The sequence below is a fragment of the Equus asinus genome, chromosome 2, assembly GCF_041296235.1.
Source record: "Equus asinus isolate D_3611 breed Donkey chromosome 2, EquAss-T2T_v2, whole genome shotgun sequence".
NCBI classification, from domain to species: domain Eukaryota; kingdom Metazoa; phylum Chordata; class Mammalia; order Perissodactyla; family Equidae; genus Equus; species Equus asinus.
This window is the reverse complement of record NC_091791.1, coordinates 37,537,267-37,555,143: the sequence shown is the minus strand read 5'-3', so window position 1 is coordinate 37,555,143 and position 17,877 is coordinate 37,537,267. Positions and strand designations below refer to the sequence as shown.

Below are 17,877 nucleotides of genomic sequence, written 5' to 3'. Positions count from 1 at the left end.
CCCCCTCCTTTGGAAAAAGTCAATACATATTAAAAACGTGCTTTAAAAAAATAGAAATTTCGTTTGTTTCAGGTTGAAAATTTTCTTTTTTCTTTTCAGATTGAAGCACATTTGACCTATAATATTGTGTACAACATGTTAATTTGTTACACTTATATATTGTAATATGATTGTTACTGTAGCAATAATTAGCGCCTCTGTCAAGTTACATAATTATCATTTCTTTTTAGTGGTTGGAATAATTAAATTCTAGACTCTTAGCAAGTTTGATGATTATAATACAATAATGTTGTCTATATTCACTATACTGTGCGTTAGATCTCCAGGACTGGTTTACTACTCATTGCAAGTTTGTACTCTTAACCAGCATCTGAAAATTTTCTCAAAGAGCTAAGGAGTTTCACCCAGAAGAAAGACTGAAAATGTATGTAAACATTATCTCTGTGTAATTGTTTATATGCTCAGATCAAAAATTACTTGTTGATCATAAAAATTAAGCGTTCAATATTTGGGAAAAGAGATGGGCTATTGCTATTTATAGTTGGCATTTGTTTTGCATCTTTTCTCAAGGTGATAAAGGTATTTTTAAGTTAAAACATAATCTATTGAGTAGAATTTATTGTATGCCACAATTTCCATTCTGATCATCAATGAAGTTGTTTCTTCTCCTCTCATGCTTTGTTATTTATTAATATTTGATGCCTTGTTATTTGATTAGTAGGAAAATTGGGCACCATGTTTGGGGGGATTAGCTGGCTGACACTTTTTCAGTAAACTTTTTATTGAAAGTATAAGAAAACTAAAGAAAATTTCACAAATCATAAGCATATAGTACAATTTTCACAAAGTGAAATGAATGTAAATGTTTTTGTGCAATGTGGATTTTATCTTTTTAAATTTTATATATTAACTGTTTAATGCAGGATTTACAATAATGACATGTATAATTGATGATAAATCAATGTTGATTAGTTGATTGATCAGTATTTAATTTAGCAAATCCCCTAATATCCTTTTTTTCTCATTAATTGTGATATTTCAAATACTTTTTTGTTATATCTTCTCATCTGTAAATGAGAACTTATAGGTTTATATATAAATCTAATTTAATGAATCGTTTTCATGCTAATAATTTGAATTTTTTTATTGACGTAACATTGGTTGATAACATTAAATAAATTTCACGTGTACCTCATTATATTTCAACCTCCATATAGACTACATCAGGTTCCCCACCAAAAGTCTAGTTGCCATCCATCACTGCACAAATGTCTCCTTTACTCCTCTTGCCCTCCCCTCGCCCCCTTCTCCTCTGGTAATCACCAATCTATTCTCTAAATCTATGTGTTTGTTGTAGTTGGTTTTAGATTTTATGTTTTTAAATTTTATTTGCTATTTATTTGGTTACACCTAGACTAAGAATGAGAACCCTGCCAGCCACCCAGAAACCCATTCATGCTCCCTCCTGGTCACCTCCCCACAATGGCGACCGTTATCCTGACTTCCAATATCGTAGATGACTTTTGCCTGTTTTTTAAGTTTATATGAATCTTCTTGTTTCTTTTGCTTCCCATTGTGTTTGTGAAAATCATTCACCTCGTTTTTCACTGCTGTATATCACAACTTTTATTCATTCTGCTGTTAATGGACACGTGGTTTCTAGTTTGGAGCTATTATGAATAGTGCTTCTGTGAAGTTCGTATATATACCTTGAACCAACATGTGTACGCATTTCCTGGGTTGAGTATGTACCTAGAAGTAGGATTGCTGGGTCATGGGATTTGCATATGTTCAGCTTGGGTAGATACTGCCAGTTTTCTGAAATGGTTGTACTAAACTACATTCTCACCAGCAGGATATGAGTTCCATTATTCTATTTCTTCCCCAGCATTTGGTATTGTCAGTTCTTTTATATTGTAGCCATTCTGATGGGTTTCTAGTGAGAGCTCATTGTGGTTTTAGATTGCATTTCCTTGAAGACTAATGAAATTGTTTATATGCTTATTGGTTAAGAATTTATCAGCCTTTTGTTCATTTTCTATAGTCTTGTATCTTTTAAAAAAAATTAATTTGTAAGGGTTCTTTATATATCTGAGGCTTGTCAAGTCAGTGGTCAGAGATAAATACATTGTAACTATCTTATCCCATTCTAGGGCTTGACTTTTTACTCTTTCATGGTATCTTTGATGAACAAAGCCCAACTTATCAATTTTTTTCCTTTATGGTTAGCACATTCTTTGGGTCCTGTTTATAAAATCTTCGCCTATTTAAAGTTCATGAATACATTACTCTGTTTTCTCCTGGAGCTTTATTATTTAACCGTTTATATTTGTACCTAACCCATCTGCAATTGTTTTCTGTATATGGTATGAGGCAGGAACAAAATTCATTTTTTCATACTGATAAGAAATTGTCCCAGCACCATTTACTGAAAAGACCATCATCTTACTAATGTACTACAGTTTCATCTTTGTCATAATTCAAGTAACTGTATTCATGTGGGTTTGTTTCTGGACTTTCTATTCTCTTCCATTGGTCTGTCTATCCTTGGGCCCACGGTGCATGGCCTTCATTACTGTAATAATATGACAGTATCTAGTAGTCTAAGTCTCCCAGTCTTGTCCTTCTTCAGGATTATATTGACTGTCCTTGGTCTTTTGCATTTCTCCATAAATTTTAGAATCAACTCAACGATTTCTACAGGGGAATAAAAAGAACTGCTGGGATTGCTACTGGAATGGAATTGCATCAATAAATCAATCTGGAGAAAATTGGTATCTGTGGTGGCTTTATAATGTGTCTATTTAGCTAAGCAAAATTACATCTTCCAGAATTCTCTTCCCTGATAGCTTTGGTTAGAATGGCCGCAGGAGTCTTTTTTTGCATGAGCTCTGGAGAGCAAAAGTGAAGCAGCAGGCATAATTTCTATGTTCGGAATTCCAGAGCAGGCATTGTTAGAGCTCTTGCACATTGTTACTTACCTCTTGACTCACCTTGTTGGTGTGGGGACGGCAGTCGGGCCTGTAATTGCTCCAACGTCCTCTGAATCCTCTTTCAGCTTCTCTGACTCCTTAGCAGTGGGCACAAATTTCTCCTCAAGACACCCACATCATCAAGGTTGGAGACAGTGAGAGTTGAGCTGATCTAGGTTCCCATCTGTACTCATGTGTTCTAGCTTGTCCTTGCTCTACCCACTTCCTATCTATCTTCCCTTCTCTACTGCCTGCCATATAGATTTCAAGCTCCAGCACGAGACACAAAGACAATAGCCTTACAGAGACTATTTAACCAGCTCCCACATTGTGTAAGGTCAAATTCCCATAATACATCATGTATATATATTTATGATACCAAACCTGAAGTGAGTTTGCTCACCCGTTGTGCAGCAAGCCAATCTCTGACACTGGGTGTAGTGGAAGAAAGTATGAATTTTATTTTTGCACAGCACTGAGCAAGGAGAGAGGGCAGCTAATGCTGAAATCCAAAACTCCCCGAGAAGCTAAAATGAAGGGTTTTTATTTGCGGTTTTAGGTAGGGGAGGGGGAGCATATGGCCTTGCTGGTTGGAGCTTTCCCATTAGCCTGTCTTTGGCCTTGAGACTACTTGCAGAGAGGAGGAAGCCTGGTCAGCAGCTTTCCCACCAGCCTGTATCTCTTTGTGGGGAGGAGATAATCCAGGTGCTTGTCCTTGACAGTGTCTGTCTCCATGGAGGATAGTGGATTCTGGAGCCAGAAAGCCAGAGAGTAAGCAGGGAATGAGTGTTTTGGTTTTAACCCCATATATGCTGGGTTTAATGTGGGGAAACTGATATCAGGGTCAGTATCATTTACACATGTTATATATATATATATGTATATGTATGTATATATATTATATGTACATATAATACGTGTGTCTGTGTGTTTATTTATTTATCTTATCTTAGGATTCTGCTTCTCTTATTGATCCCTGATTGATAAATTTTTATAAATTGGGTCTTCCCAATTTATAATTCATGAACATGGTATAGACTTCTATTAATTTGATCATCTTTAATCTCTCTAAATAATGATTTGCAGTTTTTTGGTGTGATGGTCTAGCCCATCTTTCATTATACTTATTGCTAGGTATTTGATATTTTTGATGCAATTGTAGATTTTACATTTTTTAAATTTTATTTGCTACTGTTTGCGGCTGGTGTATGAAAATACAAATTGACTTTTTAAATTTTGATGATATATCCTGCAAACTTGCTTAAATTTAGCTATCATTTTTAATAGTTCATGAACACTTTTAGATTTTCTAAATATATAATCATGCCATCTGAGATTACGTGTTTTCTTTCTTGCCTTTTTTGGACTGGCTATGACCTCCAGTACAATGTTGAGTAGAAGTGGTAATAGAAGGTGACCCTGTCTCATTGTCTAGCTCAAGAAGGTGTATTTAAATAGCTCACTCTTAAGTATCATGTTTTCTGTAGGATTTTGTAGATATTCTTTATCAGATAAAAGAAATTCCTTCTATTAGTTTGCTGAGAGTTTTTATCATGAATGTCTGTTGCATTATCAAACATTTTTTCTGTATCTACTGAGATGATCACAGGAACTTCCTCCTTTTTTCTGGTAATATGGTGAGTTACGCTGATTAATTTTCAAATGTCAAACCGAGCTCAACAAAAGCCAATTTGATCACCATATATCATCCTTTCCATATATTAATGGATTAAATTTGCTAATATTTTGTTTAAGATTTTTGCATATCTGTTCTTGAAAGAGATTGGCCTGTAATTTTCATTTCTTGAATATCCTTCTCAAGCTTTGGCACCAAAAGCTATGCTAACTTCTTAAAATAAGTTGAAAGTATTTCATCTTTTTCCATTCTCTGAAGGAGTTGTGTAAGATCAGTGTTATTTCTTCCTTAAATATTTGGGAGAATCCACCCACAAGGCTGTCTAGACCTAAAGACTTCTTTACAGGAAGGTTTTTAATTATAGAATCAACTTATTTAGTAGATATGGGACTATACAACATGTGTTGTATATATCATCTTTTTATCTTTTTAATGTCTATAAGATCTGTAGAAATGTCCTCTTTTTCATTCCTGATATTGGGATTTTGTGCTTTGTCTCTTTTTTCCCTTGATTTAGCTTGCTAGAAGTCTGTCCAATTTATTAGTCTTTTCAAAAGCCCAACTTTTGGTTCTGTTGGTTTTCTCTATTGTGCATTTGTTTTCTATTTAATTAATTTCTGCTCTTATCTTTATTCAGTTCCTTCTACTTTCTTAGATTTATTTTGCTGTTGTTTTTTCTAATTTTTTGAGATGAATATTTAGGTCCTTCGTTTTCAGGCTTCTTTCTTTTCTAATATATGCATTTAAAGCTATAAATTTCCCCATAAGCACAGCTTTAGTAAAACACACAGGTTTTAATATGTTATATTTTCATTATCATTCAATTCCAAATACTTCCATTGTGATTTCTTATTTGAGCCACGACTTACTTAGAATTATATTGCTTAATTTCCTAACAGTTGAGGGTTTTCTAGTTAACTGTTTTTGATATCTAACTGAATTCCACTGTGATCTGAGAACACATTCTGTATGATTTTAAACCTTTGAAATTCTGATGAAGCATGCTTTGCAACCCAGCATATGGTCAATTTTAATAAATGTTCCACACGAACTTGAAGTGAATGTGTATTGTGTTGTTGTTGTGTGTAATGTTCCATGTATGTCACTTAGGTTGTTTTGTTAATCACCTTCTTCAGATCTTCTTTATACTTACCGATATTTTGTCTGCTTGTTCTATCAGCTACAGAGAGAGCCATCTTAAAGTGTCCCACTATGACTGTGGATTTTCCTATTTCTCCACTTAGTTTTGTCAAATTTTTGCTTCATATACTTTGAAGCCATGTTATTGGGTGTATATAGGTCTAAAATTGTTATATCTTCCTGAAGGAGTCACCTCTTTAAAATTATTAAATGTTTCTCTGTATTTCTAGTAATGTTTCCCACCTTAAAGTGTTCTTGTCTGATATTGATACAGCTACATTAATTTTCTTTTGATTAGCACTTACATGGTATATTTTTTAATTCTTTTACTTTCAAATTTTCTATGTTCTTATATCAACGTATGTTTCTTATAAACAGCATATAGTAGGGTTTTGTTTCCGATTCAATCTGATGATCTTTTAATTGGAATATTTAGTCCATTTACATTTAATTATATTGATGTAGTATAATGATTAATATATAATAAAGTGAATATCTCACCCAGGTGGTTTTTATCTTTCATTTCTTACCTTCTTTTGAATTAATTAAATACTGCTATATTATTCTATTTTTTCCATCTATTAGTTATTTATGCTTTTTAAGCTATTCTTTTAGTGGTTGGCCTAAATATTGTAATTTATTACAGTCTATATTAGTTTCCTAGGGCTGCCATAACAAAGTACTACAAATTGGATGACTTAAAACAACAGAAATATATTCTGTCACAGTTCCAGAGGCTACAAGTCAAAAATCAAGGTGTCAGCAGGGTTGTTCCTTCCAAGGCTCTGAAGGAGAATCTGCTTCATGCCTCTTTCCTAGCCTTTGGTGACAGGTAGCAATCCTTGGCATTGCTTGGCTTGTAGATGCGTCATTCCAATCTCTGCCTCCAGCTTCACGTGGGGTTCTCCCTATGTCTGTGTCTTCACATGGCTGTCTTCTTCTAAGGACACCATGTTGGATTATGGTCCCACCCTACTCCAGTATGACCTCATCTCTACTTAATTAATTATATCTGCAATGACCCCATTTCCAAATAAGGTCACATTCTGAGTTTTGGGGCTTAGGATTTCAACATATCTATATGAAGGAACACAATTTAACCCACAACATAGCCTAAAACTAATTATTACTTTTACTACTTCCCTGAAAATGCTAGAACTTTAGAACTCTTTAACTCCATTTACCATTTCCTACCTTTTGTGTTACTGTTATTGTGCATTTAACTCTATATATTTTAAATTGCAAAGAACATTTCTGTTGTTTTATGCAGTCAAAATCCACTCATATTTACCCATAGCCTTTTTTTTTTTAAAGATTTTATTTTTTCCTTTTTCTCCCCAAAGCCCCCCGTACATAGTTGTATATTCTTCGTTGTGGGTCCTTCTAGTTGTGGCATGTGGGACGCTGCCTCAGCGTGGTCTGATGAGCAGTGCCATGTCCGCGCCCAGGATTCGAACCAACGAAACACTGGGCCACCTGCAGCTGAGCGCGCGAACTTAACCACTCGGCCAGGGGGCCAGCCCCCCATAGCCTTTTCATTACCCTTCATTTTTCTCTGCATTTTCTTTTTCCATCTTATAGTATTTGCTTTTGCTTTTTCTCCTAGTCTGCTGGAACCCCAATTAAACGTATATTAGACCTGTTTACTGTGTCTCATTTGCCTGTGGTGAAATTCTCTTTTTCTTAATCTGTTTTCTCCAACTTTTCCTCTATTTTCTTGAATACGTTCATCATAGTTATGATAAAATATTTAGCAAGTATCTGTAATTCTGAATTACCTGTCTGATTTTTCTCTTATTTTTTCAGTCATTTTGTCCTATTTCCTAGTATGCCTAATACTCTTTGATTGACAGTCATATATTGTATTGAAAAATTGTAGAAGCTCTGGATAATGAGGAAATCTCCAGAGAGGGTTCATCATTTCCTTTGCTAGGCAGGCAGAGTTAGGGCTCATCACCTTAATCCAATCAGGCACTGAGCAGATTCAAGTTTAGGCTTCAGGTTTACTAAGGCTCTTTCAACCTCTTCTTCACTCTCATCCTAGAGCATAGTTTACAGAGTTCCAACCAAAAGCCTGGGTAGTTCCCCAGGGCCCCCCTCCGTGACATGACCTGAACTCTAATCCTTGACTCCTCAGTAGCCCGGGACTGCCAGAAACCACTCTGCTTTTCAGAAATTTTTTGCCTGTCTTCTTATCCTCCTGTACTTCACAGCCTCAGAATTCAGGAAAATGGCTTGAAAACGTCCTGACCAATTGGGCTCAGTTTTCTGCTCCTCCAGCCTCCAATTTGCGTCTCTTTAGACCACAGGATTGCCAAATGCTCTCATGGTTTCTCTGCCTTCCAGCAGCAGCCCTTTGCCCAAGACTTCTATTGGGTTTTCAGCCACATTCCTTGAGCCCAGAACTGTGGAATTCCCCATGGAAAACATGGCTGCAGAATGTTAGTTCAGCTCTCCATGGTTTTCCCCTCTCCAGAAGTTTGACCTCTGAAGTTCAAGCTGCCTTAGCAGCTTCCCAATACCCATAAAGAGATTTTATTTGTCTGCTTGTTTATCCAACTTCTCTAGTTATTCTTAAAGGGTGCAGTTTTCTGCCATAAGTTACTCTATCTTACTAAAAGTAACCACAGAGTTTTAGAGCTTCCCCTTCAGTGGAGCTATTGATCATGCTTCAGAAAGTTAGATTGCCTCATAAGAGACTGTCTCTTTTATTTTTAGTCAGGTATATGATGGTCTCTAAATCCCAACTGTGTTTAATTGGTGTGCCTTATGGCAAAATATGAATTTAAATTAATTAAGAGAACTTGGCGTTGGACCATTTTGTCAAGAAATAAATGAGAAAATTAAATATACAAAGTAAAAAACAAATATACAATTAATAAAGCACATTGAAAACAAATTTTATTCAAGACTGAAGCAAAAAAACTTGGTAAGGTTTTCATAGAAACAGAAATGCTTTTATTATGTAAATGTATGCTACATTAACATAATAACATAATTTGCAGTTAAAAAAGATTGAAGCAAAATGTTAAATTTACTTTATTTCATATTGATATAGATAACCTAACTAGAATATTTATAAAATAAAAATAAAATTCTTTCAAAAAGTGTTATAGCTCAGTGATTTATTAGCAGATGATTCTTTTTTTACCTCAGGTTTACAGAATTCAATTGATAATATTAATTTCATGGCAAGTTATCATTATCCATCCAAGTTAAACTCCTTTTAAGAAAAATTTTTAAATTTATTTATTGTCCTTTTCCTTTATCTCTATCCCCACTCTCCAATTCCATTTTCTTTCTGCATGCCATCATAAGCTCTGTCTCATGTATTTAATATATCTTCTTCCAATCTACCTTTCATACATGCATTTATCCCTGAAAATATGTGATATTATTCTGTCCATTTCTTAATTTACATACATGAAACTGCACTATCGAGTGCCTTCTTTTTAAATTCTTTTGTACAACCTTATTTATGAGGTCTATCCATGTTCTCTATGAAAATCTAGTTCATCTCTTCTGATCTTTGCAGCATGCTCAGTCATATGCTTCTATATTTTCCTTATTTATTCCTTTATGAAGAACATGTAAGTTGTCTACAACTCTTGGTTACCATAAGCAACTGCAATGAACATCCAGTGCATGTCTCCTTGTGCATTTGTACTAGAGTTTCTCTAGGGTAAAAACTCCTGAGGGGAACTGCTGCATTATAACACATACATATTCAGTTTCATGAAATATTGATCGACTACTCTCCGGAATGGCAGCACCATACCATTCAATCATAAACAGTTGCCCAATATCCCCACCTGCACTTAATATTATCTAATGATCTAATGAGTGGAAAATGCTCTCTCTTTGTCTTAATTCACATTGTAAATATCAGTCCTCCCCCAATTAATCAATAAAAGCGATTCTATTTAACATTCCAGAATTTTTGAGGAAATCAAACTTTTTCTAACACTTATGTGGAAGAATAAAGTCCACAAATAGAAAGTCAATTTTATAAAAGAAGAACAAAAAGGAGGGAAACTCGGGCTGGCCTGGTGGCATAGTGGTTAACTTCGCATGCTCCGCTTCGGCAGCCCAGAATTCATGGGTTCAGATCCCAGGAATGGACCTATGCACTGCTCACCAAGCCATGCTGTGACAGTGTCCCACATACAAAAAATAGAAGAAGATTGGCACAGATGTTAGCTCAGGGCCAGTCTTCCTCACCAGAAAAAAAAAGAGGGAAATTAACCTACAAGATATGAAAGTATATTACAGAGTTATAATAATAAAAACATAAGTTTCTGTCACAGGAATAAGCAAACAGACCATGGGAACAGAATTCAAAACTCAAAAACAGACCCATGCATTCATGTATGGGAATTTTGTAAATAATAAGAAGAACAGAAGGGGCCGGTCCCATGGCTGAATAGTTAAGTTCATGCTCCGCTTTGGCAGCCCAGGGTTTGCCGGTTCGGATCCTGGGCACGGACTTACACACTGCTCATCTATGCATGTTGTGGCAACAGCCCACATGGAAGAGGTAGAATGACCTAAAACTAGGATGTGCAACTATGTACTGGGGCTTTGGGAAAAACGAAAAAAGAGGAAGATTGGTAACAGATGTTAGCTCAAGGCTAATCTTCCTCACCAAAAAAGAAGGAACAGCGGCAACAATAATATGGAAGATAATGTTATTTGTCACAATTCTTCCTTTGTCTTTGGCCCCTGCCATAGTTTCACTATGGACAAGCATCCTTGCCCCACTGATTTGGGCCTTGGCCCTAGGACTTGCTTTGGTTAATGGAATATGAGTGAATGTGACACGAGCAGAGGTTTTACGTGTGTTTCGTGGCTTGGCTTCTCTTGCATATCTGCCACCTGCCATGAAAAAAACATGATATCACAGAAACAGCCAATACAAATAGTAATAGCCTACACTTATCATAGACTTTTTATGTACCAGGCACTGTTCTAAGTGTGTTAGTTGTAATAATACCTTTAAGCTGCCCTGTCACCTTTAAGGTAACTACTGTTATTATCACCATTTTAAAGATGAGGTAACTGAAACACAGAACTTGCCCAAAATTACAGAATGAAGTAAGAATTTTAGGTAACATCATATTACAATGGGAAAAGAACAGATTATTTAATGGGTGCTGTTGGGAAAATAGTTTATCATTAATTTTGATCGCAACTTCACACCAATAGAAAAGGTAAACTTGATATCAAAGGCCTACATGTGAAAGGCTAAGAAAATGAAAGATTATAGCTTTGTGACAGTTGATAAGGGAGGAATTTCTTAAACAAGACCCACAAAGCACAAGCCATAAGGTAAAAATTAAAGGATTTGACTTTATTAAAATAAAGGATTTTTTTTTTCAACAAAGGAAACCACAGACAGAGTTAACAGCCAAGGATTCCATTTGCAGAAGATATTTGCAAGGAAAACAACGACACAGTTTTAATAATCTAGACCATGGGTCAGCAAGCTTTTCCTGTAAAAAGCCAGACACTTAATACTTTAGACTTTGGGAACGAATCTGCTGCAACTACTCAACTCCGCTATTGTAGAACAAAATAGCCCAGGACAAGACATAAATGAATGGGTATGGCTATGTTCCAACAAAACTTTATTTACGAAAGCAAGTGGCAGGCCAAATTTGGCCCATGGACCAAAATCTGCCAACCTCTGATCTAGACTAGCACTACATAAAAACATAATACAAGCCACATATATAACTTTAAATACGTATGTTCATAAGCGTAAGTAATTCCATCAAATACTGCTAGATTGCTCTCTAGAATAACTGAACAAGTCTCTATTTTATAGACAGTACAAGAGGATTCTGGTTTTCCCATATCCTCTCCACATCTTACTTCCTAATTTTGGTCATTCTAACATATGTAAAGTGGTAACTTTTTGTTGTTCTAAATTTTCTAGTAGCCGCATTTAAAAAATAAACAGTAGCAGGTAAAATTGATTCTAGCAATGTATGTTCTTTAACCTAATATAGCCAAAATATTATCATTCCAATATGTAATTAATATTAATGAGATCTATTAATGAATATATATTTTAGACTTGCAGCACATCTCAATGTGAACTACTGATATAGTCAAGCAGCCTTAGAAGGAACTTAGGGGAAAGCTAGGTCCCTGAATGACCTTGTGGAGAAAAACCTCCCTTCCCCACAGCCCTATCACATAGGCTTTGTGTGTGAGAAATAAATTTCTATTGTATTAAGCTACTGAAGTTTTGATGGATTTCTACTATTATCTTAATTAATACAGAAATTAGTACCTTGAAGTTGAGTGTTGCAAAAGAAAACCTAAATTTGTGTGGCACTGGCTTGATAGTTGAGAGGCAGTGAGGAAAATACTATGATTGTCTCTACTGCTGGCTGCTGCTAATGCGGTTGTTTGGATCCATAAATCACACACCTGATCTCTATAGCAAACGGTCGTCCAGCCACAACCTTGGCCCTGTTTCCAGAACATGCCATCTCAGCAGGCTAAGAATTTCCCAAATCATCCAGTTCAAGTTCCTCTTTCCTAAACAGTTCTTTCTTCAATTTATCTCTTTCTTTACTCATTTTACTATAAGTTCTAAGGCGAAACCAGTCTGCACCTTCCCAGTGTTGCTTGGAAGTCTCCTCAGCTAAATATTCAAGTTCATCTCTTATAAATTCTACTTTCATCCAATAGCAGGACATAATTCAGCCCAGTTTTCTGCTGCTTAATAATGAGGATTACCTTTCCTCTGGTGTCCAATAACATGTTTGTCATTTCCCTCTGGGACCTCAGCAGAAACACTTTATCACTCACATTTCTAGCAAAATTCTGTTAGTAATGATATGTGTATGACCCAAGACAATAGAGGCTTTCTCTATAGTTCTCTCTTCTTTCTGGGCCCTCACCAGAATGGCCCTTAACTTCTATATTTCTACCAACAATCTGTTCAAGGCAATCTAGGCTTTTTCTGTCACACACTTAAAAATTCTTCCAGTCTCTACCCATTACCCGATTCCCAAGCCACTTCCATATTTTTAGGTATTTGTTAGAGCAGCACCCCACTTTGCAGTACCATAATCTGTTAGTAGTGTCCTAGGGCTGCCATAACAAAGTCATACAAATTGGGTGTTTTGTAACAAGATAAATTTATTCTCTCACAATTCGGGAGATTAGACATCTGGAATCAAGGAATTGGCAGAGCACTGCTCTCTCTGAAGGCTATTGGGTGCCTACTTCCTTGCCGCTTCTAACTTCCAGTGGTTGCCTGCAATCCTTGCAATTCCTTGGCTTGTAGATGCATCACTCCAGTTTCCGCCTCCACGCTCACATGGTCACATTCTGAGGTTCCGGGAGGATACGAACTTGGGGAGGACACTATTCAACCTGGTATTGTCTTTTTCTGCCACCTTATTTCTGTTTTAACTCACTGTTTCCAAGTCCAAGCTGTTCCCTTCTCTCTTAATGAAGGGAAAAATAAAGGCTGGCAAGGGAAAGCATCCTGTTTAAAATTAAGAAATGTACTGTCAGACTCAGTCCCACAGTTGCTTTAATTATACATATAAACACCTCTGGAGCTATTTGTTCTGTGCTTATTTGTTTGTTTTGAGTATTTCTTTTCAAGTACCAGCTGGTTCTACATCATCTTTTCTGGATTCTGTTAGCTTATATTCTATTTAGGAGTTTTACATCTAAGTTCCTGATTGAAAGTGGCCTGTAATTTTCCTTTCTTGTCCTTTCCAGCTTCATTGAGTTAGGGAGTATTTCCTCTTTTTCTAGTCTCTGGAACAAGATTAAAATTAGCTATTCTATGAAAGTTTGGTAGCATTTGCCTGAACAACTCTCTAGACTCGATGTTTACTTTGTGTGAAAATTTTAAATTATTGATTGGTTTGACATTAGAAAATTCATAAATATAATTGACTATGTGAACAAATTAAAGAAGAAAAAAATGCATCTCAATGCATTTCCTAGATGTAGGAAAAAAACATTTGATAAAATTCAACATCCAATTATGATAAAAACAACAAATAAGGAAGCATTTTATAAAATTCAACATCTATTCATGATAACAATTCTTAGCAAAGTGCAAATAGAAAGAAACCTCTTTTACCTTAAAAAAGTGTAACTACCAAAACACTACTGAAAACAATATTTTTTTAAAACGTTATTCTTAGCAGTAAAAAGTTAGATGCCCCTTTAAAAACCAGAACAAGACAAGCATGCCTAATATCAACATTTTTATTCAATAATACATTAGAGGTCTCAGCCAACCCAGTAAGCCCTAGGATTGTAAAAGGAGAAACTTTTTTCACAATTCACATTCACAAATGATAAGACTGTGTGTGCATATGTATACATACATACATACATATACGTATGCCTGCAAAGAATGATCAGAAAATACAATTTTAAAGTCTATTATGGACAATTTCAAATATACACAAAAATAGAGAGAACAGTATAATGAACTCCCATGTATCCATTACCTAGCTTCAATAATTATCAATATTTTGCCATTCTTCTTTTACCTCTTCCCTCATTTTTTAATGAACTATTTTAAATTATTTTTATCAACCATTTCAAACAAACAAAACATCATGTCACTTTAAGTATGAATTTCTGATAAAGGCCTTTTCTTCTTTTTACCCTGATGAATACTATGTTAACATATTAACCTAACCAAATTAACATCAATACCTTATTATTACCTAATATCCAGTCCATATTAAAATGTCTCCAAGTGCTTCAAAAATGCCTTTTTACAGTGGTTTGATAAGTCATACTAAAAAAAATTTACGATAGTAATAAAACTAGGAAGTGCAAGATCTATATGAAGGAAAGTACAAAACTTTATTGAAATTCATTAAAGAAGACCTAAATAAATAGAGAGATATGCCATGTTCAAAGATAGGAGAATTCACTGTCCTTAATGTAGCAATTCTCCCTAAATTGATCTGTAAATTCAAGGCAAGTCTCATCAAAACCCCCATGGGGTTTTCAAGGAACGTGAGACTCTGATTCCAAAATTTATATGGGAGAGCAAAATCTTGAAAAATCAAAAAAGAATAAGCTGTGAGATTTGTCCTATTAGGTATCAAAATTGATTACTAAGCTGGTAAGATAGAATTGGAGGATGTATTACGATGTATTAAAGGAGGGCTATACAAATCAATTAATGGAATGAAATCGAGTCCAGAATCCGACTCATGAATATATGGAAGCTTGAAGTGGCACTGCAGCTCTCTTCTGAAAGGTAGGCGTTCTTAATAAACGGTGGTAGGACAATATGTTATCTATTTGGAAAAAAAGAAAAAGAATAGAAATTAAATATCTATCTCATACCACACTCCAAAATCAAGTCCAGAAGGATTAAGGACTTAAATGTAAAAGGCAAAAATTTAAACTTTCAGAAGAAAATAATTTCTTAAGTTAACACACACAAACACACACAGAGACATAAACTCTAAGTGAAAATATTTGTAAATTCAACTATATTAAAGTTGAGGCATCTTTTCATTCGGAAAATAAAAAAGCAAGCTACAAACTGGGAGAAGATATTTCCAACACATATAACTGACAAAGGATTAGTATCCAGAATATATAAAGAATGCTCACAAGTCAACAGCAAAAGGCAAACAACCCAATAGGAAAATGGGCAAAAGACATAAATAAGTATTTACCTGAAGAGGAAAATATAAATAGACCATAAACATCTGAAAAGACACTCAACTTTATTTGCATTTTTATGCCATTTTTAAGTGTACAATTCAGTAGCATTAAGTATATTCACATTGTTATGCAACAGATCTGCAGAACTTTTTCATCTTGCAAAACTGAACCTCCATACCCAATTAACAATAAATTTCCCATTTCCTCTTCTCCCCAGCCCCTGGTAACCACCACTCTGCTTTCTATCCATCTACATCAGATACCTCATGTTATGGGCTGAATTGTGGCCTCCCTTAAATTCATGTATTGAAGCCGTAACGCCTAGTACCTCTAAATGTGACAATATTTTGAGATAGGGCCTTTAAAGAGGAAATTAAGGTTAAATAAGGCCATATGGGTGGACCCTAATCCAATCTGACTGCTGTCCTCTTATAAAAAGAGAAAATTTGGACACATAGACACAAGAGATGCACATGAAAAGAGGAAAGGCCATGTGAGGACACAGCCAGAAGATGACTATAAGCAAGTCCAAGAAAGAGGCCTCAGGAAAATCAAAGCTGTCAACACCTTGATCTTGGACTTCTAGCCTCAAAAACTGTAGAAAATAAATTTCATTGTTTAAGCCACCCATTCTGTAGTATTTTATTATGGCAGCCCTAACAAACAAATACACTTCACATAAGTGGAATCATACAGTATTTGTCTTTCTGTGACTGACTTATTTCTCTTAGCATAATGTCCTCAGGGTTCATCAATGTTGTAGCATATGCCAGGATTTCCTTCTTTTTTTTAAAGCTTAATAATATTCTACCATATGTATATACTACTTTTGTTTATCCATTCATCTGTTTGTGGACCCTTGGGTTGCTTCCACCTCTTGCCTATTATGGACAATGCTGCTATGAACGTGAATGTGAAAATATCTCTTCCAGACCCTACTTTCAACTCTCCTGTATATATGCCTAGAAGTGGGATTACTGGATCACATAGTAGTTCTATTTAAAATTTTTTGAGGAACCTCCATACTGTTTTCCATAGCAGTTGCACTATTTTACAGCCCTACCAGCAGTGCACAAGCATTCCAATTTCTCCACATCCTCATCAACATTGTCTTGTTTTTTTGATAGTAGTCATCCCAACGGATGTGCAGTAATATCTCATTGTGGTTTTGATTTACATTTCTCTAACATTCATTAGATATTTTTAAAATGCAGCCCAAGACCTCTCTGAAATACCATTTACATCCACTATATTGGAAGAATTAATCTGACAATACCAAGAGTTGATGGGGACACAGATTTAGAAAACTCCTACATGCTGCTGGTGGGCGTGCACATTATTCACAATCTCTTTGAAAAACAATTTGGCATTACCTTGTAAAGTGAACATTCTAGTTCCCTATGACTCAGTAATTCCACTCCTAGGTAGTCCATTCCTGCAGTGTTTTTCAAACTCTGGGTAAGCACTCATTTGTGAGTTCTGTAATCCATTTACTCAGAGTTACAATTACCATTTTTTTAAAGACTGGAGAGGTGAATATTGTTTTATTATTTTGCAAAGTTTTTGTTTTATATATGTGTGTGTGTTTACCGGTTGAAGACACTAACAGCATTTCTTATACTATGGGTAGTAGTAGTCAAAAGTCTGAAAGCCTCTCACATTAAATTGTTGCACAGGTGCACCAGGAGGATGTATAAGAATGTTCCTGTTTTATTGTTCACAATAAAAAAAAATTGGAATGAAACCAAATGGCCAGGAGAATTGTAAATTTATGGTATATTCACACAAGGCAACTCTATAAAGCAATGAAAATGAATGCACGAGTCTTACAAATGTCTTCTTAAGTGAAAAAATCACAAAGACTGGTATTTTTATAAAGCTCAAAAACACGCACGTAAAATTGAACAATACGTTGTTGATGGATACACACATGGGAAGGGATTAATAAGTGCAAATTAGTAAATAGGGAATGATAAACAAAATTGGAAATACATTTGGAGGGCCCGCCCCGTGGCCAAGTGCTTAAGCTCCCTCTGAAGTCCACTTTGGAGGCCCGGGGGTTTCAGTGGTTTGGATCCTAGGCGCAGACATGGCACTGCACCTCAAGCCATGCTGAGGCAGTGTCCCATATGCCACAACCAGCAGGACCTACAGCTAGAATATACAACTATGTACTAGGAGGCTTTGGGGAGAAGAAGAAGAAAAACAGATCCGCAACAGATGTTAACTCAGCTGCCAATCTCTAAGGAAATGCATTTGGCAAGCGGATGAAACTGGAAAAAAAACGATAGATGCAATTGCGTTGGTCATGTTCTAGTTCTTAGGTGCATTCATGGATATTTATTAATATTAATAACATAAATTTATACTAAATATTTTATTATGTACTTATATAATTATGTAAGTTATTTACAAAAATGCTCCCAAAGTGTACATGCTCTATCTTTTAGC

General features: G+C 35.4%; 1 long non-coding RNA gene across 5 annotated transcripts in view; it reads right to left on the bottom strand.

Moving 5' to 3' along the window:
- Window positions 1-3,372, bottom strand: part of LOC139040481 (uncharacterized) — a 63,607-nt gene extending 60,235 nt beyond the window's left edge. The window contains exon 1 of one of the 5 annotated variants that reach the window (XR_011494983.1): window positions 2,982-3,372. This is a non-coding gene — a long non-coding RNA (uncharacterized lncRNA). The remainder of the gene's footprint in view (window positions 1-2,981) is intronic. The other 4 variants (XR_011494982.1, XR_011494988.1, XR_011494987.1 and 1 more) reach the window with 4 other exon arrangements.
- Between the last annotated feature and the right edge of the window lie 14,505 nt (window positions 3,373-17,877).